The 25,368-nt window shown below is 40.2% G+C and overlaps 1 long non-coding RNA gene across 1 annotated transcript in view; it reads right to left on the minus strand.

Annotated features, from left to right (window-relative positions):
- LOC126758652 (uncharacterized) overlaps positions 1 to 23,697 on the minus strand; it is a 46,215-nt gene extending 22,518 nt beyond the window's left edge. Inside the window, exons 1-2 of the long non-coding RNA XR_007666868.1 lie at positions 22,585 to 23,697; positions 15,453 to 16,081 (exon numbers count right to left, since the gene is read on the minus strand). This is a non-coding gene — a long non-coding RNA (uncharacterized LOC126758652). The remainder of the gene's footprint in view (positions 1 to 15,452; positions 16,082 to 22,584) is intronic.
- Between the last annotated feature and the right edge of the window lie 1,671 nt (positions 23,698 to 25,368).

The following is a 25,368-nucleotide window of genomic DNA, read 5'->3' on the forward strand; positions in this document are numbered from 1 at the left end:
CTTTGCTGCAAAGTTTTGTATGTATGGGTTGAAGATATGCATGTATGTATGTGTGTTTGAAATCTTTGATTTGCTGGCTCTGTTTGTCGTGCAAATGGAGAGAGCTGACATTCTGTCCTTAACCTTGGTCCCGCACACACACACACACACATACCTTGTGTGTGCAAAATAATGTGACCCCTTTTTCTTTCTTTTATGTTTAATTTTACAATAATACTCTCCTTTATATTCGCTCTTTAATGACTAATTGTTCAAGAAGAATGCAAGTAAAAATGGGGAAAACAGCATCACGGCAGCTTTTTATCAACTTTGATTGTGTCTTCTTGCTCTTTTTGCTCTGGTATATGGCTTATTAGCTTTTTTTATAAATTTGTCCAACTCTACTATAAAAAAATATAAATAAAAATTAAGATTTTTAGCAAAGTTGGCTGTGTCAATGAAAAATCAGCGCTTTTATTTAAAATATGCTCTCTCATATTATTTTTGCTCTCCATAGTACATATGCTATTAAAGCACAGTGCCTAAACTCGTCTGCCTTTCATAAAATATATTTCTTCACATTTACAGTCAGCCACGACGAAATTGAATTTGCTCCGCTCAAATACTTGCGCTTTTGAAACGAAATGAAGCATACATTTAGGCGCTTATTACGGCGTAAATTGCTTGTGCTGTTGTGGCAAGAATCAGAGTCACAAGAGCTCGGCAAAATAATACCACGAATTTTGTGCTAAATAAAAAACACTAATGTGCTTATTTTTCAAATTTGATTTTACATCTTTTCTTCACTTTCGGCTTCGTAACGGCACTGAAAAATGTCGTCATATTACGACTCATTTTTGTGTGTGGGCACATTTTGAGTATGATGCTGAAGACAAGAGACCCCACAAGCTCAATTCCGCACAATTTGATGAGCGACATAAGGTTGCGAGGCGGAAAGTAGACAGCAGCAAGCGCAGAAGACAAGCGAAGGTTCGAAAATTATAAATACCCCAACAGATTGAACATGACATGGTAATTTTTAGTTGCCGTAGCATAGCTGGTGGCGCACAATCTTCATATGAAGTAGGTAGGGTCTCATATTTTATGTTTTAAAGAGCGAGATAATATTTTTGTGCTGGAAATTGTGCGGTGAATATATTCAAACATTTTCTTTAATTTTTTACATGTAAATTTTAACAGATTTGTACTTTTAGAACTAAAATATTATATTTTTCTTCCGCTGAAGTCTAAAGACTCTTTTAAAGACGGTTTTAAAGACTCATATATTTTCAGTGAAATAATTTCGGTCAAATGCCGTGTGCATTTACTCCCATTAATACTGTATAGTGTCTTATTACCTTCATCCTCTTTCCACCTTCCCCAAATTTCTCACCACTGCAACGCTGCGTGAGTTCACGCAGACACTGCCTTGCTTCAGTGCGTCGCCTCTAATGAAGCGCAAAAGCGGCTTGTGGCCGTTCTCACCTTTCGCATTTGTCGTCTCACCTGCATCTATGTTGTCACTTATCCACTTTTGCCAATCGTCCGGAATTGATGCGTATATGAACGGGCACGCAATTTCTAAGCCCAGACTAGTTTGTTGTTGTAGTTGTTGATCGGGTGTTACCTTGAATTAACAACGCTTAAATGCGTAAAATCGGCTTGTAGTGTGCGGCATATCATATATAAGTACATCTAAGCTATAATTTATATTAAATATAATTTACAGTTATCTAAGTTATAGCCACATACATTATTTCAATATTTCTCACAAATAACGGACTTTGGGAGATTTTGAACTTTGTAGTATACATTTAGGCGATGAAGTTAATAAGCTATCAGGCACTATTTTATAATTATCAGTTCTAAAACCTGTTTCTGTTTCTGTTGTTTTAACGGTTTTTTTGCCAATATTTCATACTGAAAATTATCAAAGTACCTCAGTAGTTCAAATTTAATAACAAACAAATGTTTATTTCGGTCTCATTACCATATTTTTGTCTATGAAATTACTCACTGTCAAAATGACTCGACTTAAAACTTCCTTTTTTCTTTCTGTTTTCAGTCTATTTTTGGCTTAATAACTCGCTAATTCGGTTTGCGTTTTGCGCACGAAAAAGTTGTTTCTCTTTTTTTGAATTATTTTGCGTGTTCATGAAAATTCGAAAGTCACTGCACACATTTGCTGTTGCTGGTACTTTACCCGTTATTCTACAGGGTGACAACAGTATTTTGCTTCGTTGTTTGCACTTGAACTCATTCAACTTATTCAAAGAGCTTGGAACTCGTTATTGATATTCAAAGTTATGAGTATAAGGAAAAGTTGTTGTTAAGTTGTTTACTTGGGTAGTATGGAAAGTGTACAATGTACTTTAAATGAGTATCGAACGCGTTCTTATCACTAGCCGTACAGTAGCTTTAGACTTCTCAACTGAATCATTACATTATTTCGATTTGTAGGTAACTTGGGTGCTGGAGAGGGATCTTTAAAATTTATGTTATTATTTATATGTTTCATGTGGATGGGATATTGTTAGCATGGCACCAGTTTGCTTACGGATTTGTGTCAAATTTTGTTAGTGAGTTGAAAGAGATAACACGGTCTCCAAACTTGAATTTCAAAAATCGATTGTGCCATTCGCTGTGTGGCTTGTGGTGCCATGCTGCTGGAACCACATATTGTCCAAGTCCATATCATCCAATTTTGAACAAAAATATTCGGTTATCATTGAGCGGTAGCGACTCCAATTCACAGTTACGTGGCGGTCTTGATCATAACGGAAGAAGTTCGGCCCAATACCGTCGCCGGGCCATAAATCGTACAAAACTGTAATTTTTTCGGAACGCAATGGTGACTCATATAGTACGTGTGGATTGACCAATAACGCATATTTTGCTTATTGGCGAAGCCACTTCGCCAGAAATGAGCCTCATCGCTGAAGATGATTTTTCGATGAAAATCCGAATCATTTTCAAGTTGTAGCCCAGCCCAATTAATAAACAATAATCAAGCTGCTTCAGTTCTTGCACTAGTTTAATCTTGTAAGCATGTAAGCCAAGTTCTTTTCGCAAAATTCACCACAACGACGTCACAAAGATGCCCAACGCTTGAGAACGACGTGTGAGAGACTGATTTGGGTCTTCCTCAATTCATGCGCTATCACTGGCACGGAAGCATTTTTTACTTTGCCTGTGGATTCAAATATTTTTACTACATAGATCCTCAATTGTTGATCTGACAGGACAGTTATGACGACTATAAATTAGAAATAGCGCTCTTAAAGTTGAGGCCATTGACTCGGAATTTCGGTTGTAAATTTTAATAATTTCAACTCGTTGTTGGATTATATGTCATACCATGATGAAATAGCAAACCTTACTGAAGATAAATGTCAAATGAGCGGAAAAATATGGTGTCGTTAGCTGTCACTATCATTCAACTTTTGTAGCGTTGTTATTGAAAACCCCGTTAAATATGGTCAGCTTGATGAGCTGTGTTGATTTACCCGTATCTGTCTGTGAGTCTTTCTACTTGTATATGTACGTCAATATCAGATATAAGATCACTATTGTAAAACTTGCCATGCAAACTGAGCGCTGATGACTGATACATACACACATCATCCTCATCAAGTTCTTGTAAAAAAGAAAAATATGTGATAAGATGTCTTCATGAAATTGGACATATGTATGTATATTATTGTTGAAGGAAACTATACAACATCCAAAAATACTGTTCTGATCAGACTGGGTTAACATACATATATGTAGATGTCATTCAAACTAATTGAGCCAAATCAAGAAAAAACATATCTTCAAAAGAGACCATTTTCCTTATTAAGTAATTTTATTTCAAATTCAAGGTTGTTTTTAACAAACAACGTCGCTAGAAAAAGCTAGAAAAGCTGATGCTCCATGATTTTACTGTACACGGTTGCTGTACCAGGAAATGTGACACTGAAACGTAAATTCCTGCTTTCGTTCACAGATCGTGAAACTTAAAGAATTGGGACCAATGGGAACGAAGTATTTGATACTGTTTCCAAGATCTTTGCATATAATGAATGCTCGCTTTACCATGCAGTATGAAATAATAGTATTCTTCAATATACATAAGCCTTCTAAAAGTGCATGTTGTCTGTCCACAAAGTTGACGGAGTAGAGCTTTAAAATGTCATAGCGACAATTGTCAAGATGCTCTAAAAAGTATCGGTTATGTAGTACAGTCATGCAAAACATTCGGTCTCTGCTTACTTATAACAAAAATACATGAAGACTATCCCTTTAAAAATATAACCTGACTACATTAGAATAATCTGTGAAATGTCAATACAGCTGACTCTAAGTTTAATACATTTCTGTGGCTTGGCACTGGTGTAGTATTGGCAAAGAGACCGTAATTAGGGCCACTTAGTTCGAATGTTATTATTTGCTTTCGCATTTCCACCGCTGCTTATCAGGACCCCGGTAAGTGCATGCTCGTGTAGAATTGTATTTTGAAGAGTTGCGAAAGCCTTGCCACATTGTTTACATTTTTCTTTACACTTAATTGCATTTGTTTGAGTGCATGTCAGGCGCCACACCCGCCATTTGCCCGGCTCGAGCTGCAGCGCCGGCAACAGCAACAGCAATGCACTGGCGTGACACCCCTCCGTCGTCTTATTTTGCAATTTGAGTAATGCGTCTGTTTTCATTTGGCTCATTCGCATGCAAATTGCAAGTAAAAGTATGCGTGTATGTGTGTGTGTAGATACAGACGTTCGGTTGTGGATTCAGACAATTTTCTGTTGCAGTTGCAGCAATCAACTTTTTGCATGACAAAATTGTTGCTGTTGTTGCCATTGTTTTTATTTTGTTTTCAAGCTGAAATTGTTGTTGTTACTTTGTTTATCGTATGTCACTTGAGTGCTTAAGTAAATGAATGGAAATAAAAGCAAAACCGGTAAACAACACAAGCAGGTGAAGAAGAAGGATAAGAGTGAGAGGAAGAGCACGAAGAACAACACGAAGAAGAAGAAGAGGCATTAAAATGCAAATGCGTTGCGTACAGGTGGCAGTATTTGGTGGCGCAGGGCATGTGAGTGCGCGGCAGCAACAACAAAAGTAACAACAACAACAAGTGAAATGTTCAGCTGGAACGAGCATTAACGCCGATGCGTAGGCACCTGATTAAGCAGAAATTATGCGATTACGCTTTGCATGCGAGCGTGTCAGTGGGTCGGACGGATGGACGGATAGACGCAGAGACGGACGGTATTCGGTGAATATATCCGCATAAATATTGCACAAATACACGCACATATGCACAGCAGTGTGTGTGTGTGTGTGTGTGGAGAAAACTGAACTTGAGCTGCTTGCAACAGTTTGCATACTCGCTCGCTCCGTGGCGTGCGACATTCGCTGCGTGGCGTGCAACAAACGCAGCAGTAAATAAGCCTGCCAACAACCACACACATACATATACATGTATCTGCGTGCATGCGGCATTGAAGAGGAAAGGTCGTTGCCATAACGGACGAGCGACTTCGTAACGCCCCACGTGTCCCCGCCGTTCGGCTGTTGCACAAAGTTTTGTTGTTCTTGTTATGTTGCATGCATTCAACTGCCTACGTTACAGCAAAAGCTGTGCAATTTTCAACTCATAGAACGTTGCACCTCCCCTCTCGCCTCGCCGCCCGCCTGTGGCTGCGGCGTTGCAATGTGGTGCTGAAATCGAAGTGACAGATTGAAAGCTTTGAACTGTTAAGGAAACTTAAGATGGCTTAATTGCATATTTGCGTGCAACAGCCGCATGCCACGCGTACACATACACCCATACACACGCGTGCTTATTATTTTTGTTGTTGTTTGTGTGACGATACGTGTGCAAAAATTGACACTTGGTGGTTATCTCTGCGTCAGTTGTGCCCGCTCGGCCGCAGGGGAAATGCATTACCGCTTCAACGCCCCTGCCGTGTCTTTCCGTCAGTCGCAAGCCATTTGTTGCAACTTCGGTTGACATTTCGAAAATTGAATATTTCAAGATTAAGACCTTTGGCATGCGAAAAGTGCTCTGGAACTCTTCCCAACGCGTGACACATTATCCCTTGCTTAAGTGGTTTCTCAGCCAACGATTAACTGCAGTTCGTTGATGGCGGCGGGAGTATTTCAGTGAACCAGAGCATGTATTTATAAGGCAAACAAATAGTTCGGCGTTTCGATGATGCAAATTTGCAAGGTTCTGCGGGTTTTAGTCATCCATAAATAAGATTCGCTTGCAAGAATATTTTATTGTGGTGTTGTTTGGCGAGATTTTATTCCAAAGGTACAGTTCTATTGCAAATACAAAAAAATCTCTAATATCTACTTTAATTTAATTTTTCGGTAATTAAATATGTATTTTAATTAAAAATATTGTCATTAAGAGCGCCATAAGTAACCAATCACAATAGATGAGTCTGATTTCCATGTTGAAAATCCATCTTCGTCATCTTAAAAAACATAACTTTTGTGCTGGTAGTTCGTTGGAATATCAATAAGAGGAAAACTAAAAGGGAGTTGAGGCAATACAATACATGACGTTACACTGGCTTTGACTTTTTTTCAAAAAAGTAATAATTTGAAATATTATTTTTTGAAGGTTTAGGGAGAGAAAGTTATTAGAAATAAATTATATTAAAATTCGAGAACAACGCGACGGGTACGGTAAAGCCTAAGTAAAGGCCACAAAAGTCAGAAAGTCATTTAGCAAAGAGTGAAAAAATATTTTGACGAACGTTGCTCCGGAAGCATAAGTCTACAGGTCTTAATATTTTGCTTTAACGGTGTAGATCTTATTTTTCTTTATTGACGTAGATATCGCTTAAACGGTTAAAACAGGTACTTCTCCACCTTGTCTTTCTAACGGAGTGGAGGTCTTCCTCTCCGACTCATCAAATGTTGTCATCTTCCATGCCTCTGCACCATATAGCAGGACGGAAATAATGAGTTCATAGAGTTTTGTTTTTGATCGTCGAGAGAGGACTTTATTTCTCAATTGCCTATTCAGTCCTAAGTAGAACCTATTGGCAAGAGCTATTCTGCGTTGGATTTCAAAGCTGACATTGTTGTTGGTGTTAATACTGCTTCCAAGATAGACGAAATTATCTACGACTTCGAAGTTATGACTGTCAACAGGGACTTGGGAGCCAAGTCGCGAGAGCGACGACTGTTTGTTTGATGACAAGAAATATTTCGTCTTGCTCTCGTTCAATACCAAACCTAATTGCTTCGTTTCCTAATCCAGTCTGGGGAAAGCGGAACTGAAGGACGAAACCACTTGTAGAAGGTTAGGTAAGTGAAGAAAGTTCTCTGAGCGCCATTCACTTCGGAGTAGTCAACAACGATTCTTTTACATATGGCTAAGCAGCTCACGACTTCTGCTGTTAGACCATGCATCCTCTGTGTAGCCAAAAAATATCCGTTTGAAGGCGAGGTAAGGAGAAGGCGAAATATTCCTCCCCAAGGTTGTGAGCCGGGCTTGGAACCCTTCACGTAAATTCCATGAAAAGTCTATTACGGAAATCTCAAGCGTAAACGGTCGTGGTTGAATCACGATGAGTCGATGCAAAGGGTGGCCATGGGAGTTTTGACGACCAGGCAGGTTTTTCTGAGTGTTTGGTGGTATTAGCAGCTTTGTATGAACTGCTCTCCTTCGGCCAAAAAAATCCGGACTTGTACTGTCAACAATTTGAATGTCGGAATAAAGCAATAGCTCAAAAGCGGAGAACTTTGGCCGATAGGAGCGGAACTATGTTCCAACAGTACTACGCCGGACTACATAAATCAAAAGTGGCTCTGGTGGTACTGATGCGAGATTCTCATGCATTTACCTTATAGTATAGATGTGTATTTCTTGTTACCAAAACTTAGACATACATATGTATGTATATATCTTGAACAGAGTAAGATGTCATTTGAGTCAAAGTCTGAATAAAATATTTGTAGGCTGATCTTGCACTCAGTCGTCAAAAGAGCTACCGCAAAATTTAAGATTGAATTGTTATGGAAGCTATATGCTATGGTAATCCGATCTGAGCAATTTTTTCGGAGATTATGTTATTACCACGTCGCCACGTCAAATGCGAAAGTTTTCCATACAAGAACTTCATTCCGATCGTTCGGTTTGTATGGCAGCTATATGCTATAGTGAGTCGATCTGAACAATATCTTCGGAGATTACATTGTTGACTTAGAAAATAATCTATACCAAATTTGGTGAAGATACATTGTAAAATGTGAAAGTTTTCCGTACAAGAACTTGATTCCGATCGTTCAGTTTATATGGCAGCTATATGATATAGTGGTCCGATATCGGCCGTTCCGATAAATGAGCAGTTTCTTGAAGAGAAAATGACGTTTACAAAATTTCAAAATGATGTCTTAAAAACTGAGGGACTAGTTCGTATATATACAGACAGACGGACCCTGTAAGTGCAATAATAAAAAATAAATAAAATATTATAACAACTTAACCAATTTGCAAAAAAAAGCTTGTTTTCACCCGCACTGAAATATATTTGTTCTTTGACATATTTGCCTCTCTTATTTTTAATTTCTTCCTGAAAAAATTAACTAAATTGAAATGGCGCTACTCTCCCAAATCAGCCGCTATGTGCAACATCCAAAGAGAATTTTACACTCTGTGGCTGCAAAGAAAAAAATAAAAAACATCAACAACAAGGATATAGCAAACGGGCCATTGCATATGTAAGTGTGAAATATTATATGAATGAGTTGTTGCAGTTGCACTTCGCATAATGAAACAGCTGTCGATATGAAATATTCAGTTGTTCGCGCTTTCGAGCCAAATGTGCAACTACACATCGCCCGCTGCCAACGCTAACTGCCGAATGCACAAATCAGCTATGCCATTGCATCCACACAGAGTTGCAGGCTCATGTGTGTGCATTGGTGTAGGATTTGGCAGCGCATTTTCGCGTATGCATCAATAGTTGCATGCCACATTGCCAACACCATTTCATTTTCGGCGCATATTTTATTGCGAAATGCATTTATTTGGCTGCTTTTCTTTTTTCACTGATGTTGTTGTAGCGCATGTGTAGCTATTGGCACTGGCGTTGCAGGCAACATTGACAGCTAAGCTGCTAGTTTTTAGTTTATTTCAAAAGTTGCACAGCCAACGCTTGTTTTGCTTTGCGAATTTCGTACACAAATTTGGCAAACGGCTGCCGAAGAGCTCGAGTTGCGGGGGAACGTGTGTGTGTTAGACTATGTGCGCTGCGCAAATTCCTCATACGCCCCGTCTGTCGGCGCGCTTGCCACTGGTGCGCGCAATATGCGAGCTCGGCGTTCTGCGAATTTTTTATTATAAAATATGCACTCATTTATAGAAATGCAATCAATTCTGTGCATGCATACATACATGCGTTGCATATGTTGCAAGCTCGACATGCGAAAGCATTTCGCGCGCTTTTCATGCGTTTCCAAGTGTGTGTTGCATAATATATGTACACACACACATGACGAGCGCCAATATCGGTATGCTTGTGTTTTTATAAAAAAATAATGTTGTTGTTGCATTGTATCACGTTGCAAGTTCGTTTTTAATGTATTTGCAGCTTGTTTTGATGTTGCTGTTGTTGTCGTTTTTCTGCAATTTCTCCTATGCACATAACGTAAATGTTGCATGAACACATTTCATGAAAACCCGATACTCGCCACACCACCAACAGCCAGCGAAGCGCGCAAAAATGCATATGTGGCATGGTGAGTGTTCGTGCTTGTATGTGCGTGTGTGTGTGCTTATTATTCAATAGAGCAACTAACATGCTGGGCGGATTTCGCGCCACTTTGCCGAATGCAATTTATTTTCGCAGAACTTCGTCGTTCTTTCACTGCCTCAATTTTTTTACTTTATGCTTTTTTGGAGCACTTCCTAAAACTCCTTGCTTTGTCGTGTGCATGAATGTGTGTGTGGCTTTGTTTAAGTATTGACTGACTGTGTGCCGGGGCATTTCCGGCGCTCATTGTCTGCCAGCCAAGTGTCGAAAAGCGGATTTTCTGCAATTTGCGCGCAACGAGGCTGAATTTATTTAGCGACGCCAGCGCAATACTCATACACACACACACACTCATAGATGGCGCAGGATGTGCTTCGCATTTATATATGTTGCACGTTTTTGCCGCTGTTTTCAAATGGCGTCCAACTGTAAGTGTTCCGGCTGTGTAACACTGCGCTCATTTCTGCTCACAAACACACACAAACATACTGGCTACTGCATATGCCGTTATGGCCGGCAAGCAAGCTCACGCAACTAATGCGATAAATTCCCGAGTGCATGACTTCTTCACACCTTCCCTTTCGTTGCACCACGAATGCCGGTCAAATCTGACAACTGCAAGCTGCAAGTAACGGAAATCGCCGACAAACAAAAAACAGCATAACGGAAGCGGATACGAGTGTCTTAAGGAAGTGCCGAAATCAGTGTTGTGTAGTGTTGCCAACAGCGGATGTCGAAAATGCAGCTCTGGATCACCACGGATTTATTATTGTGTTTAGCGTCGGGCGAGTTTTATGCCACGAAGTAAGTCTAAAATTCGTTTAAACATATTTTTTTGTTGTAAGGGGGCGTTAAATATAAATTTGTCAAAATGACTGGTTTACTATCTCTAAATTTAATTAAGATTTCTTAATATTATTTTATAACATTTCTATCTATCCTTGCCATGACTAAAGGCGAATTTTTGGGTAGGCTTGATGTACAGCTATCTGCCACATTAGGGCCGCAGCGCCTCTACGAAGCTTGTCCAAGCCGCAGCACGCATATACGAAGGGCAGATCAGTAGAGTCTGCACTCCTTACACTGGTTAATATCGAAAGATCTCCTGAATATAAGGAATATGCTCTTGGAGCATTCCTGAACATTTCCGGAGCGTTCAACAACGTCTCTACCGGATGTAAGTATTCTGAACAGTATCCAGTCAATAGGTGTTGATCCCGCCATACAACGCTGGATCAGGAGCCTTTTGACCTCTAGGCGGATAAGAGCAGCATGGAACGACGCTAAAATAGAAGGAAGACTAAAGAAGTACTCCTCAAGGTAGGGTGCTATCTCCACCTGCTAAGGAATTTGGAAGGCAAAGCCCCCAAGATAGTGGCATATGCGGACGGCATTGCCATCTCAATAACGGGAAGGTGTATACAGACCATTAGCAGTATTATGCCCACCACTCCCACTGGGCATCTAAAGCGGGTCTGGGGTTGAACGCGGTAAAACGGATTGGCTGGTGTTCACAAGAAATCACAAAACTCTTCTTTGGAGGTTACTGTCTACAAATGGGATACAACTCATTCTCAAGGACCACACCAAGTACCTTGGGGTAGTGTGGACGGAAAACTGTTGTGGAAGCAACACTATTAACATCTATACTGATGGCTCGAAAATGGACGATGGAGTTGGTAGTTTGGCATAATGCAACCGTGATAAACATTTGGAAACCCATGCATTGTCAAAATACGAACGAGCTACCTGGGTGCAAGATTGCAAAAGTCATGTGCAAAACGATAGATCGGAAATATACAAAATTCCTATTGACACTCGATAGAAGAGACTACAGGAACATGATCGGAATACTGACTGGTCACTGTATGGTGCTGGCATATGCTCGCAGAATGCGGCTGACAGATCGAGAAGACTGCAGGAAATATGCAGGGAAAAAACAGAGCATCTCTTAAGCATCTGGGGTCCCCAAAGTATGATACACTGGGGAACTTATCGACATTGAGGCGGCAGATTCTGTTAAAATTCGCGTTAAGCGCAGGCATCCTAAACGATGACTACACTTCTTGGACTCCACCCGATATCGCAAAGGACCAAACTGTGCAATGCGTGGCTTATTGGCTTACCGGATTAACCTAATCTAACCTATTTTAAAATCTCTGATTTGTGATATTTTTCGATCCTTTTAGGTTAATGCATACGCTCTACGGAATTTTTGTTTGGTGGTATGCATTGGAAAAGATCACACTCGCATGTTCAATGGGCGCCTCTTATCAGTATTTGTGGTGCAGTACAACCATAGCACCGGTGGACATAGTCTGAAGGTGGATGACCCGAAAGTTGCCTTCAGACTCAGAGAATCAGGGTACTTAGATGACTGCGGGTCTGAGCACTCCGAAATCCTAGCACACTTTGATTTCATGACTTCGAGAAGAGAAGGACTCGCTGTAGAAGACGAGCTGTGAGCTTTCTCATAGATATATCAAAGCTTGCGAGGAGGGAGGCGGACGAGGGCTACAGTTTTAGGCTTTCTGATGATTATACTATATAATTACAGGAACTTTTTCGTTTTCAAAGAAGAACGGAATAAAGCAGTTCAGAATAATAAGAATTATAGAATTATTAGTTTTTGGAAAGCGCTCATAAAAGGGGTCTTAATTCTATGAAAAGCAAGCACCCAAGAAAATGGCGTGAATGTAATCAGAAAATGAATCACAAAATTTAAAATAATTCTCTAAAAATAGTTGAATTGAGAATGAGCGTCTCTATACTATGAAGAGAGTAACAAACTCTTGAAAATCACAGTAGTAAAGTAGTTGCACTTAAATATTAAAGTTTGGAAAAGATAAATTGAATAAACACAACACCTTCGATTGTACACTTCAGTAATAATTAAGCACTCGAGCAATTGAGCCAGTCGAAAGACAAAGGAGCAAGTTCATTTTAATCACCTGCAACGCCCCTTTCACACTGCTCCCAACTACCAACTACCGGAGCTATTTCAACTGCTGCAACAGTGAAGTGAAAGTATTCGTGCGGGCAAGGCAACCCTGTAGTAGTTCGAAACTTTGCGATGACTTGCTTTTGCTGTGGAAAAATTTTACTCAAATACCGAGTAAATTATAGCCTTTAAGGTGCTTGTTTAAAAAGCAATCTCCTGGCCGAAGGCACACAAGCAACTCCAGCAACACACATTAGAATTTCGCCTTGAAAAGTGTGCGTGTGTGCGAGTGGTGGCACAGAATGAAATAAAAACATAGAAAATCGATTCAATTTTATATCCGCCAGCCAACAAATGCACACATACACACTCACCGGTACCAAAGCCTTCGTGCAACAGGAAAAAAGCTGTCGCACACACACAACAATCAATGGGATGTTTGAGTGTGTGTGCAGCGAATGCAATTGTTCCATGGGAAGCTCAACATTTGTCCTTTCGTGCGATCGCAATCAGTGTGAAACAATACGACGCCCCTCACTGCCCCCTCGCCGGCATTAGTTTGCCAACCTGCTTGCGTATCGAAAAAATCAGCTTTTGTATTACTTGCATGCTACACTTTCCTTCCTGACTTCCTTCCTTGCACTGCTTCCTTTCCACGTACGAGTGTGTAGTTTTTCTGGCTATGGCCAGCTGCTCCTCGCCACGCCGCTGTTGGGTCTCGCCGCCGGAATTTTTCCAACGAATGCGTTATTCTGTAGCAAAGTGCTAAAAAGGCGTCGCAAAACGTAGCAAAGCAGCAAATTATTCGGGCTTGTTGTGTGTCTACAAATGGCTGATTGTGTGTGTGTGGCTTTAGCGTGAGTGTGTGCGTGTTCGGTCACATTATTTAGTGGCATTGTACAATTGTCAATTTTATATTATTTATATGGGAAAGTATCGTCTGCAGCCACTTGCTACTACTTTTTGTCGCCATTTTCTGGTATTTGCGAGAGAATTAGCTACACTCAAGCTTAAAGTGTGATGCTAAGGCTTTATTTCTAAGAAGATTTTGTCTACTTTGTGGATTAAAGAGTAGTGCAAATTCCTATATTTAAAGAAAAACGAGCATGAATTCCATAGATATTTAGAGATAAATAATATAAACGATTTTTTAATGTTACAAACGCAAGCTTTTTAAAAGTTTAACCAAACTTTGGAAGTAGATTTAAGAGAGAAACAAAGAATTTTAAGAGATAAATCACACCTCTCTTATTTAATTAATTACACGAGGTTGCAAATACTTAAACATTTACGAGGAGGTTCCCTCCACATATAGGTTATGGGCGTGGTACGTTATGCATCAGCGTCGTGTTTACATTGTTCAGGTGCTCCTGATGGTCGTGGTTTTATGTTTATAATGAAAAAAGCGAGCCAATTTGGATCGAATGTGAAGGTAGTGATAACAGTTTCCTTTAATTGCAAGGCATTGTGCATCATGAGTTCTTGCCAAAGTGCTGTACAGTCAATAAAGAACATTACCCGAAAATTAAGCGCAATATGCTCGAAGCAATCCACTAGAAACACACGGATTTGTGGAAGAACAAAAATTAGCTTTTGAAACACGCATTTAATGGCACATTAATGGTGCCACAGCCACCATATCTCTAAGATAGAGAGACAGATAGAAAATTATTACGGTTTCTCCCTCTCCTATATCACATATGATCACAAAGGTCCAGCACTCTGAACAATTGCAGGAGCTTGCTGGGTGCGGTAGATGTGATGTGATCCCTGTCCACGCAGATGGAACTAAGGGCATTGAGCCTGCTTCTACAAGTTGCTCATCAATTTAGAATCTGGTATTCTGCAGGCTATGCCCATGTTGAACAAGTGCTTCTTAAGCCTGCAGTGACCAATATAAAGCGCGACAAGGAGATGAAATTTGCCCCGGTGGTGGTTAATCATATCTCTAAATCTTGCTAGGTAACACGGTTCAGCCTTCCTATAAACTCCTCCACTAATAGCGATTTGACTTCATAAGTTGAGATCAGTTTTAGTGCCGCTTGACTATCGTTGAAAATACCGATACGCTGGTTGCGTTTGTGAATGATTTCTGTACACCGCCTGTTGCAATGCCTTCTGAGGTACACTGGATAGTGCTGCACCTCAGTAGTAGGTCGAGTGGGAAATCACTTCACTTAGCCTTACTGTGGAGAGCAATTTTAAATTTCTTTGTGAAGTTTACCATTTTCGTAACGCCGTCTCTTGGAAGAAGGGTCAGTGGTGTGTCTTTCCCTAAGGCCTTCATTTGTGGAAATAAAATTATCTTTCCTTTGCCATAACTCTCTGCTGCCGTGAACAGCATGATATGCTTCGCTGCCTGTTTTATCACCAGATGGAGCGGTGTGAGCAAGTGCATATTGCTCCTGAAGCGCAGACGCAAGAGAGTTTTTCCAGCATCGATAGTTGAAGACCTACCGAAGACCATTGCTTCCATGCCTAAGCATTCGATCTAAAATGCCTAAGCAACTGCTCCATAAGTGATAATAGGCCTTGTCTATTCCCCTGTAAGGTTGAGCCTAATGTGAGCTTTAGAAATTTTACGTCTTAAGGCACCTCCAACTCCCTACCATCAAGTGTTAGGGGCCTCAAGCCCGGAAGAGATTATCGCTTTGTGAAAGAGACGACGGTGGTTTTTGACGGGTTGATGTTTAACCTTACCGTTTTACATCATCTCTTAGCTAAACCTAAGCCCTCTTGGACTATGTGGCAGAAAGTATTCGCAAACTTACCTGGTACCATTATGACAATGTCATCGGCGTACTCCTGGCACCGAATCCCATTGTAATAGGCAACTGAAAGAGCTCATCTACTATTAGACTCCATAGAAGGGGGATAGAACACCACCATGAGGGCACGGCAATATATCTGTGATGACTTCTTTGAAGGAGACAAAAGGAATACTGAATTCGCGATACTTTTAAATTACATTTACCTTCATGATTTCTTTTGCTAACGAATTCTCAACGTATTTCAATCCAAAAATTCCTTATTCGAGTTGATCCTTAATTACAAAAGCGTTGAGCCGAGCTTTTAGGCACCTTGCCTAATGATGAATCAACAGCAAGTTCAAGATACAAAAGGGATCAAAAAATTATTGCAATATGTTGAATATTTTCGGGGCAGATTGCCACATAAATAACAAGCTTTTCAAATTTGTAACAAAAACTTTGGGCAAAGGTTGCCACCTGTTCAAAATGTGTTAAAATGAATTAGGGAAGTAAATGAGACATTGACGCTATACGAACGAAATACAGGTTGCTGTCAAACGAATTTTTTTGCAGGGTTGCCACCTGTTGGCCTTTTTCTAAAAGTTTGAATTTTTCCAACTTCCACCTTATTTTCTTCAAAGACAGAAAAGCTGAAAAACAAAGTGAAAATAATGAAATAATCAATGTTTGGAAAATAAAAAAGAAGAAGAAGAAAGACACTAAGAAAAAAACAGCAGCAAAGAAGCTAAGAACACAAGACAAGCAAAGTACACATTTTTTATTTTTTTTGCTTTCTTGATTTCTTATTGTTTGTGTTGTTGTATTTTCTATTAATGTTACATACTTGTTTATGCTTTGCATATTTGGTTTTGCCGCAGCGCACATTTCCCGACTTGCAAATATGCCGCAAACGGAGCATAAAATTATTGTGTTGCATGAAATTTTTACAAGTTGCAATCAGTTTGCCATGTATTTTGTGCTTTTTGTGCGATGCCTGATCTGAGAATTGTACTTAGAGGAGAAATATGCTAAAATGCCTATTTTTTGTTGCTACAACTTAACATTTTCCGCCGCCGATGTACTTTGCAGCACAATGCAGTCGCTTTGTGGCACATTATGTCTTGCCGCTACATTGTTGCACACGTTAATTGCGGCATTGCTACATCTACAATAACAGCAATAAAGCATATTAACGCCGTTGCACTTGACTCGCACGTTGCATGGCCTTATCTTGCTCTTTGTCTGTCTGCGCATAAATACACGCCCCGGCGGCCTAATTATAGTTTTTACACAGAAATTTCGAGGGCACTGTATCGTGTATATGTTGATCATGGACTAGCTTATGTCTTCAAAGTTGTTAATTATTTCTTGCTTTTCGCGGAAATTCCCACTCGCTGTCGAGGCTCTTGCGCACCCTTTATTTTGCGCTCAACTGATTTTTATGCAAATTTCCAATTTATCGAGAACTTCGAGAGTTGTTGTTTTTGGAATGTTGTAGACTTGAATTCTGCAAAACTTTCTCGACTTGCAAGCGGAAATCTAGCAACATAATTAGCTGTGCACATATGTACATACAAAAAATGTTGCTTCTTACACCAGTTGATGGCTTAATTGATTGCGGTGCCCAGCTGAATGCTGGATGGTGTGTTAATTAGTTATAAAATTATGAAATTTCATTAAATGCACGCATACATAAACGATATACTGGAAAGATTTGAAACAAAAAATACAAAGTTGCCACCTTTCTAAAAAAATTACAAATTAGAATTAAGAGATGAAATCATGCAAATAGAAGTTTTTTTTAAAAATTTCACATTTTACTATTTTTTGGAAAGTTTGCCACCTGTTTTAAAATTTAGTTCAAAAATATAGAGAAGGTTTAAGAAGGCTTATAACAATTACGGTAACAAGTGTAGTTACATATTTGAAAAAGCTTTTAGCTGAATCTATTTTTGAGAAAGGTTGCCACCTGTTCAGTACATTTCAATAAGTATTCGAAGTATTGCCACATATTGTTTTTTAAGATGCCATTTAAATTTTAAAAAATAATTAATATCTGCACTCATGAAAACAACAAAAGTTATAATTTTTTCATTCATCAAGCGAGAACGCCTGAAAGTAGACTTCGTATGCGGCAAATAACAGATTTGCTGTTGCTGTGACTAAAATTTGTGCATTCGTACTCGATATGCGCTGCAGGAAAGCGCCACATATTTGTGGCACATAGCAACGTGTTGATATGGAGATTATTGCAGGTACTACAGGCATTGCCGCGGTGTGGCATGCTACATGCATCACTTGCTGCCACCCAAATAATGCAAAGCGCGCATGTTGCAGCTGCCCTGCTGACATAACCATGCACATATGTATGTAGCTTAGCTCATCTGCAATTGCGTTGCATGCTACAAAGTGTTGTTGTTTCGTTTTTTCGATAAATTTTTACAATTTTGTTGCCTTGATGTTGACTACACGCGCTACTGCTGCAACAACCGAAATGTGTTTATGTCAGCAGCGGCCACAAAAGTGTTGCAATAAAACATTTTAATCATTTAACGGCCATACTTCACAACAACAACTACTGTCTGTAGTTGCAACAATTGCGAATGCGGCTGACGAGGCGGGTGCAGGTTGCATTGCTGATTCGACAGCGATTTTAATCACAGTCGCAACGCATACGAATGTTGTAAATTACCGCTTAATAAAGCCACAACAGCAGCCGTCGCATGCCAAGAATGTGGGTGCGAGGCGGACGCTACAGCGAGCTGTGGCGGCATAGTTGCATACATGCCGTTCATATAATACATACCTGCCACATATGTACGCCAACGAGGCGATGCGTTGGTGAAATGCATATATGCATGTGGCTATGTGGCATGCAACGTGTTGTCATGCGAGTCATCCACATTTTCATTAAGTGAAAGCCAATAAACAATTTAATCGGGTGCAATAATCGATTACAATGTTTGCACCGCTCTTTGTGGTGTTGCAAGTTCGTTTGCTTTAACGATATGAGTACAAAAACAAGAAAAAACATTAATTTTGGTTGCAGCGATTCTATAGTTTTTTCACAAATAGTAAACATTTCATTTTGTTTGCCGATTGATCATTTTGTTCTACAACCATATGTTATAGGATAAAACTTGGGAGATTATGCCATTGCTTAAGGATAAAACTCATGCCACATTTTGTGAAGATATCTCGTATAATCAACAAGTTTTCCATGCAAGGACTTTATTCGGATCATTCAGTGGTCCGATATTGACAGTTCCGACAAATGCGTAACTTCTTGGGGGAAAAAGGTGAGTTGAAAATTTCAGATTGATATCTCAAAAACTGTATGACTAGAACATGTACAAGTATAAAGACAGACAGTCCGACAGACGGAAATAGCTAAATCTACTCACCACGTCCATTGATCAGTTCTATTGGGTAGTTTTGGTATTCAAATTATTTTTTTTGTACTATTTTGGTCAACCACTTTTTGTTATTTTTCCGCTAGAGACATTATTCCATCAGTGTAAAAATTTTCAAGTTTCTTGGCGAAAAACTGCGACAAGTAATTTTCACAGGCTTCTCTTGGAACCAACTTTACTCCATTAAGGGAGTTCTGTATTGACCGAAACAAATGGTAGTCCGATAATGCAAGATCAGGGCTATAAGGTGGATCCATCAAAACTTCTCAGCCAAGATCTCCCAACTTTTGCCGAGTCATTTAAAATGTGAGTGGTCTAGCGATGTTCTGATGGAACATGAAGCCCTTTCAGTTGATCAGTTCTGGCCGTTTTTTCGATTCCTTTCTTCAATCTCATCTGTTGTTGCCAATAAAATGTAGAATCTATCGTTCGACTAGGTTGTAGCAGCTCATAGTGAATGATACCTTTCCAATCCCGCCAAACACTCAGCATCACCTTTCGAGGGGTCATTCCTGGCTTTGCGACCGTATGTTGAGCTTCACCACGATTGAGGATTACCTTTCTGGCACATTATTGTCATATTTGCTTCACTTTTCGATACTTCATAGGATCCCCGACGTTTTCTCTGTGTGCCACAAACTTCCTGGCAAACATAATATACCATATAATAATAATCAGGCAACCCCCACCTATAAAATCCATTTTCAATTTAAGCGCTTATCTCGCATATCCTTTCTAGAGTATTAAGTTATGGCAAATTATGTGCATGTGAGAGTACGTAGTTCGTTGATCGATACTGCTCTGCACAATGCTCTCTTGGCTTTTTATCCTTCTCCTATTTTAAGTTGTGGCAACTTTTTCGCTTAATAAAATAAAATTCAATTTCCAATTTCACAAACAGATTTTAAAGCAATTTTATATGCGTTCGAAAGTAGCTGGCCGGCCAGCGCAGAAGCGAGCGCACAACCAAACAACGGGAAATAAGTGTAAAAGCAAAACTTCAATTTAAGCGCTGCAAGTGCAACAAAGCTAAATCGTGTAGTAAATACTAATAAAATGGAAACTAGCGGCAACGTTGGCAGCGCCAAGGACTTATCTTCGAGATTGCGACAAACTTACGGCGAATGCCGAGGTGCACCCACAACAACAATCCGCCGCGGAAAATTCATTTTCTAAAGAATTCGATGCCGTGGTGCTTAAGACGCGCCGAACGCCATCACAGCCATTTGCGCGCCAAATAGCAACCTCTTTAAGGCAGGTCCATCAAGGTGGGTCAGTGAGATCGGTAATAATTTAGTAGTGAAAAAAAATGCTGATATAAAAATAACTACTTATAATGATGATTTGATAATAAATTCAGCTTTAGTCTTTTTACTTGATCTCACCGTTCCGGGTTTGGTCCATATAAATAACACCGTTTCCCCAACCGACCCCTACTAATGTGTGGCTTCTTGTGATTCAGCGGAATAATGTCTGCGCCACTTGATCGTAATGCGTGGCACGTTGCAACTGCCAATGACAGCCAGCCGTTAAGGCTACGACAATACGTGGTCGCGACGGTAGAGTATGTACTTTGGTCCTTTGGTACTTTAGCACTTGTGGACATACAGATCCTAAATATATACTATATTTTTATCTTTTAGCACAACAACAAGTGGGCGTGGCATTACAATAGCAATGCGTTGCTATGAAGACAAAGTGCAAGGAATTGAGTTTAAATGCAGTTAGTCTCTATTTCGGGCTTTCCCTATAATTTCTCCTCGACATACTCTACTCTGGTATGTAGAAGAATTACTCCTATAAATAAAGAAAACAATTTTGCAACATTTTATGTGGCATGCACAACGTTTATGTTTACAAAGGTCCCAAAATAAACAATATTTTTCTCAATTTTTTGATTCAAGAAACATATTTTATTTTGATATCCTTTTTATCGACCTGTATAATAAACATGAGGATGGAGTCATGTGTAGAAGTTCACGCAAGGCCAGAAACGATTCTTTTACATATGACTCAAGCAGCTCACGACTTCCGGTCTTTGACCAAGTATCCTCTGGGTAGCCTAAGAGCATCCGTTCGAAGGCGAGCTAAAGTGAGAAGGCGAAACATTCCCATAGGGTTGTGCGCTGGGTTTGGGACCCGCCACGTAAAAAGCCCACCCCAATGAAAAACTACCAACAGCCTCGGATGAGAAACCCCCCTTTTGATGACGACCATGGTAAACGAAATAAGGACAATGATATTAGGGCATGCACCTGGACTGTCCGGTCCCTTAATTGGGAAGGTGCCGCTGCCCAGCTGGTTGATGTCCTCGGGAAAATAAAGGCTGACATCACCGCCGTCCAAGAAATGCGATGGACGGGACAAGGACAGAGACGAGTAGGTCCTTGTGGCATTTACTACAGTGGCCATATAAAGGAGCGCAAGTTTGGTGTGGGATTCGTGGTGGGAGAGAGATTCCGTCGCCGAGTACTATCATTCACTCCGGTGAATGAACGTCTAGCCACTATCCGCATCAAAGCGAGGTTCTTCAACATATCGCTGATTTGCGCCCACGCCCCGACGGAAGAGAAGGACGATGTGATCAAAGATGCCTTTTATGAGTGCTTGGAGTGCGCTTATGAGAGCTGCCCCCGCCACGATGTCAAAATCGTGCTTGGCGATTTTAACGTCAGGGTGGGCACAGAAGGTATCTTTGGCACTACGGTCGGTAAATTCAGCCTCCACGACGAAACATCCCCAAATGGGTTGAGGCTGATCGACTTCGCCGGGGCCCGAAATATGGTTATCTGTAGTACTAGATTCCAGCATAAGAAGATTCATCAAGCTACCTGGCAGTCTCCGTATCGAAAATTTAACAACAAGATCGATCATGTTGTAAATCTTTTGCAGCACCTTTCTCTCGAAAACCCGCAACGTCCACTCATCAGTTGTTGTCATCGTCCAAGCCTCTGCACCATATAGCAGAACGGGAATTATGAGCGACTTATAGAGTTTGGCTTTTCTTCGTCGAGATAGGACTTTACTTTTCAATTGCCTACTTAGTCCGAAGTAGCACCTATTGGCAAGAGTTATACTGCGTTGGCTTTCCTGGCTGACATTGTTGGTGGTGTTTATGCTGGTTCAGATATACATAACCAACTACAACTTCAAAGTTTTGGCTGTAACAGTGACGTGAGAGCCAAGTCGCGAGTGTGACGACTGTTTGTTTGATGACAGGGGATATTTCGTCTTGCCCTCGTTCACTTCCAGACTCATTTGCCTTGCTTCCTAGTCCAGTCTGGAGAAAGCAGAACTAACGGCGCGTCTGTTGAGGCCGATGATATCAAATCATCGGCATACGCCAGCAGGTGTACACCCATATAAAAGATTGTACCTGCTCTATTAGAAGGATGCAGTCATGTGTAGAAGTTCATGCAAGTGAGGAAAGTCTTCTGATTGCCATTCACTTGGGAGTGGCCAGAAACGATTCTTTTATATATGGCTCAAGCAGCTCACGACTTCCGGTCTTTAACCAAGTATCCTCTGGGTAGCCTAAGAACATCCGTTTGAAGGCGAAAACATCCCCGACATACGGTTGTGCGCTGGGTTTGGGACCCGCCAAGTAAAGAACACCCCCAATGAAAATTAGCAAAATTAGATCCACCGACGAATAAATTCTCAGCACTACAAGTTAAAATGTCATATGAACTATTAATGATACTTTTACAAATATTAGTTAATTTATTTTACTCTCCTACCTTAAGCTAGGTGCTCTCGACTTGTCGCCTACTTTCCAAAGTGTTTATTTAGTTTTCGGCCTCAGCAACACTGCGCAGATGTGAGAGTCCGCGTGGTCATGTTTTGAGGCCTTTATTTTGTTGCACGAAAAGCTTCGTGACGCAACACTGATACCCTCACAAGAGCGATTCATGCCAAGCCACAAACTTCCCTGCAGCCGAAGTCGTCGACGCGTCTGCCTATAGATTTGCTAGTCACATCGACTGCGGCTGATACCGATACTGACACTGATGATGACGTCTTGGTTGAACGTGCGGTTTTGTGATGGTGCAACAATGTAGCTGCAAGTTGATGCGAGCGGATGAAGAAGTTCTTCGTGCAATTTCAATGTCAGCAAAGCCGCTGTCTCTCCACCGCCGTTGATTATCATTCATGCGCCGGCGTAATTGCTCGTCTTCTATTTACATACATACGTGCAACCGATGAGTTGTGATGCACACGAGTTGTGGCTCGCGGGTGAGTTGCACAACGCGGTCAAAGGCGCGCGTAGTAACAATAAGCGCTTGATACATTCTGCACTAGTAGATCCATAGACCGGCTATGATATAAATTTATTGGTTCTGCCTCTTGCATTGCAACTTGTACTTACTCGTCTGCAGCAAAGATTTTCTTTACTTTATTTCAACATTTTACCTTCATTTTTGTTTCGGCAAAAAGTTAATTCATGGGAACAAATGACGGAAATTAAGTGCGGCATCGGCAGGTATTTGCGCGGGGTCCACAACGCCTGTAATGATGTTTGTCGATATGCTATTGTTGTTGCTTAGTTCACGAGTTGCGCGCGTTGGGCGGCGTGAGCGCGGGTTGCCAGGGCTGCGCTTGATTGAGCTTTATGGGTGGCCCGTCCGTGTTGTGTGTTGACTGTTGCGCATGCGCAGCTGCCATTATGAAATTATTGCCGATATTAAAATGATGACAATGAATTGGCCATGCAGCTGAGACTAGTGCAACTCACTAGCAAACAAGAAACGAAAAAACGTGGCAATATTCTGTACATATTTTCATAAAGTTATTTTTAACATTTGCGAGAAACACAAAAAACGATTAAAAGAGCTCTGTGCGCGAACGCGTCATTAGCGAGATGTGTGGCAAGTTGCCATGCTTGCCACAGATGTTCATTAGACTGGACTTATTTTTTTTTTTTTGCAGAAAGAGCGTACCGCCCCCTCAAATTTTTCCTTTTTATGCCAATAACGAAATTCCAAAATCTTAGACTGATTGCCCTAGGTTAAGGCGTGGCACATGCCCACTAAATTGGCTAAAACCGGTTTATATGGACTTTTCAAGAGACAAGGCACGAAAATATAAGTAAAATGTTTCATATATGTCTTTATTATATTATTATATTGAAATTAACTTACGTTTAATGATTAATATTCTTTATAATCATTTAAACTTAAGCGCAAAGGTCTGATTTATTAATGCTACCGTATTTTTTCCTATACTCAGTTACTGTTTACATAAAAGTTTTAAAACATAAGCCTTTAAAAAAATCGCAAAAAGGCAACTCTGTAAACATATATTTAAATCGTAAAATAAAATGTTGGCAACAACAGAGGAAAGTCAACATCTGGTCAATACCGTTAGTTTTGAGCCACGTGGCAATTAAAAGTGTGTAAAAAGTGAAGTGTATTTATTTTGAGCATTGAATCATAGAAACATTATTGCTTTAAAGAGAATTGATATTGATTGGATTTGCAAAATGGACACAAGAGCTAGTGAAAAAATTTATTTATTAGAATATGACGAAAGCCAAATTGTTGGATCTAAGCTGCCTTCCAATGGGCAAGTTTTGAAAGTGTTGTTTTATAACATGCGTAAAGTGAAATTGGATCTTCGTTCAAGTGCGTATCTGGTTATCAAAGAGGCCGAAATTCTTTGGAATAAAGCCCGTATTCCAGTGCGCCAAATTGATAGAAGTGTTCAAAAAGTTGAAGCTTTATATAAAGAATGGAAAAATCTGCAAAAAACTTGCAAACGCAGCACACCACTTCAAAAAATGCGAGAAGATCAGTTTATTAAAAATATGAATAACTTATTTGACATTGCGCACGGAAATGCGTTAGATTTAATTAAAATAGAAGAAGATAAAGAGTTTTTGAAGAATCAACGTAAAGAAGGTAGACCTGGTGCAATGGTGGGATGCGATCGTTCATTATTTGAAAAAGAAAAGCGAAGAAATACTCGTATTGAGAAAGAGGTAATCCGAAAAGAAAAGCAGGGTGAAGAACAATTCCAAGTATTCCTAACAGCGAATGATTTGAGTGACAATACTGAAGAACTAATTGATGTATACGACAGTGATGATAATACTGATCAAACTGCTAACTGTAGCTTTCAACAAAAAAACAGAAAACGAGGAATGAAACATTTTATCACTTCAAAGCTTGTTGCGACCTTAGACAAGTGCAAAGTCAGTGATAGGGACGCAGTACGTATTCTGATAGCTGCGGCTGAAGCATTGGAACATGATATCAGTACATTGGTAATCAGCAAGACATCGATTCGGCTTTGCCGTAAACAAATTCGTTCGGAAACTTCTGCAAAACTGATGACGGATTTTAAAAACAGCAATATAAATCAAATTACGGTACATTGGGATGGAAAAATTTTACCGTCAATCACAGGAAACGCAAAAGTGGACAGATTACCAGTTGTGATAACAACAGATGGCATTGAACATCTACTTGGAGTACCTGCCCTGTCAGCTGGTACTGGCAAAGAACAGACAGACGCCATACTCG

The sequence above is a fragment of the Bactrocera neohumeralis genome, chromosome 5 (assembly GCF_024586455.1).
Source record: "Bactrocera neohumeralis isolate Rockhampton chromosome 5, APGP_CSIRO_Bneo_wtdbg2-racon-allhic-juicebox.fasta_v2, whole genome shotgun sequence".
NCBI lineage: Eukaryota > Metazoa > Arthropoda > Insecta > Diptera > Tephritidae > Bactrocera > Bactrocera neohumeralis.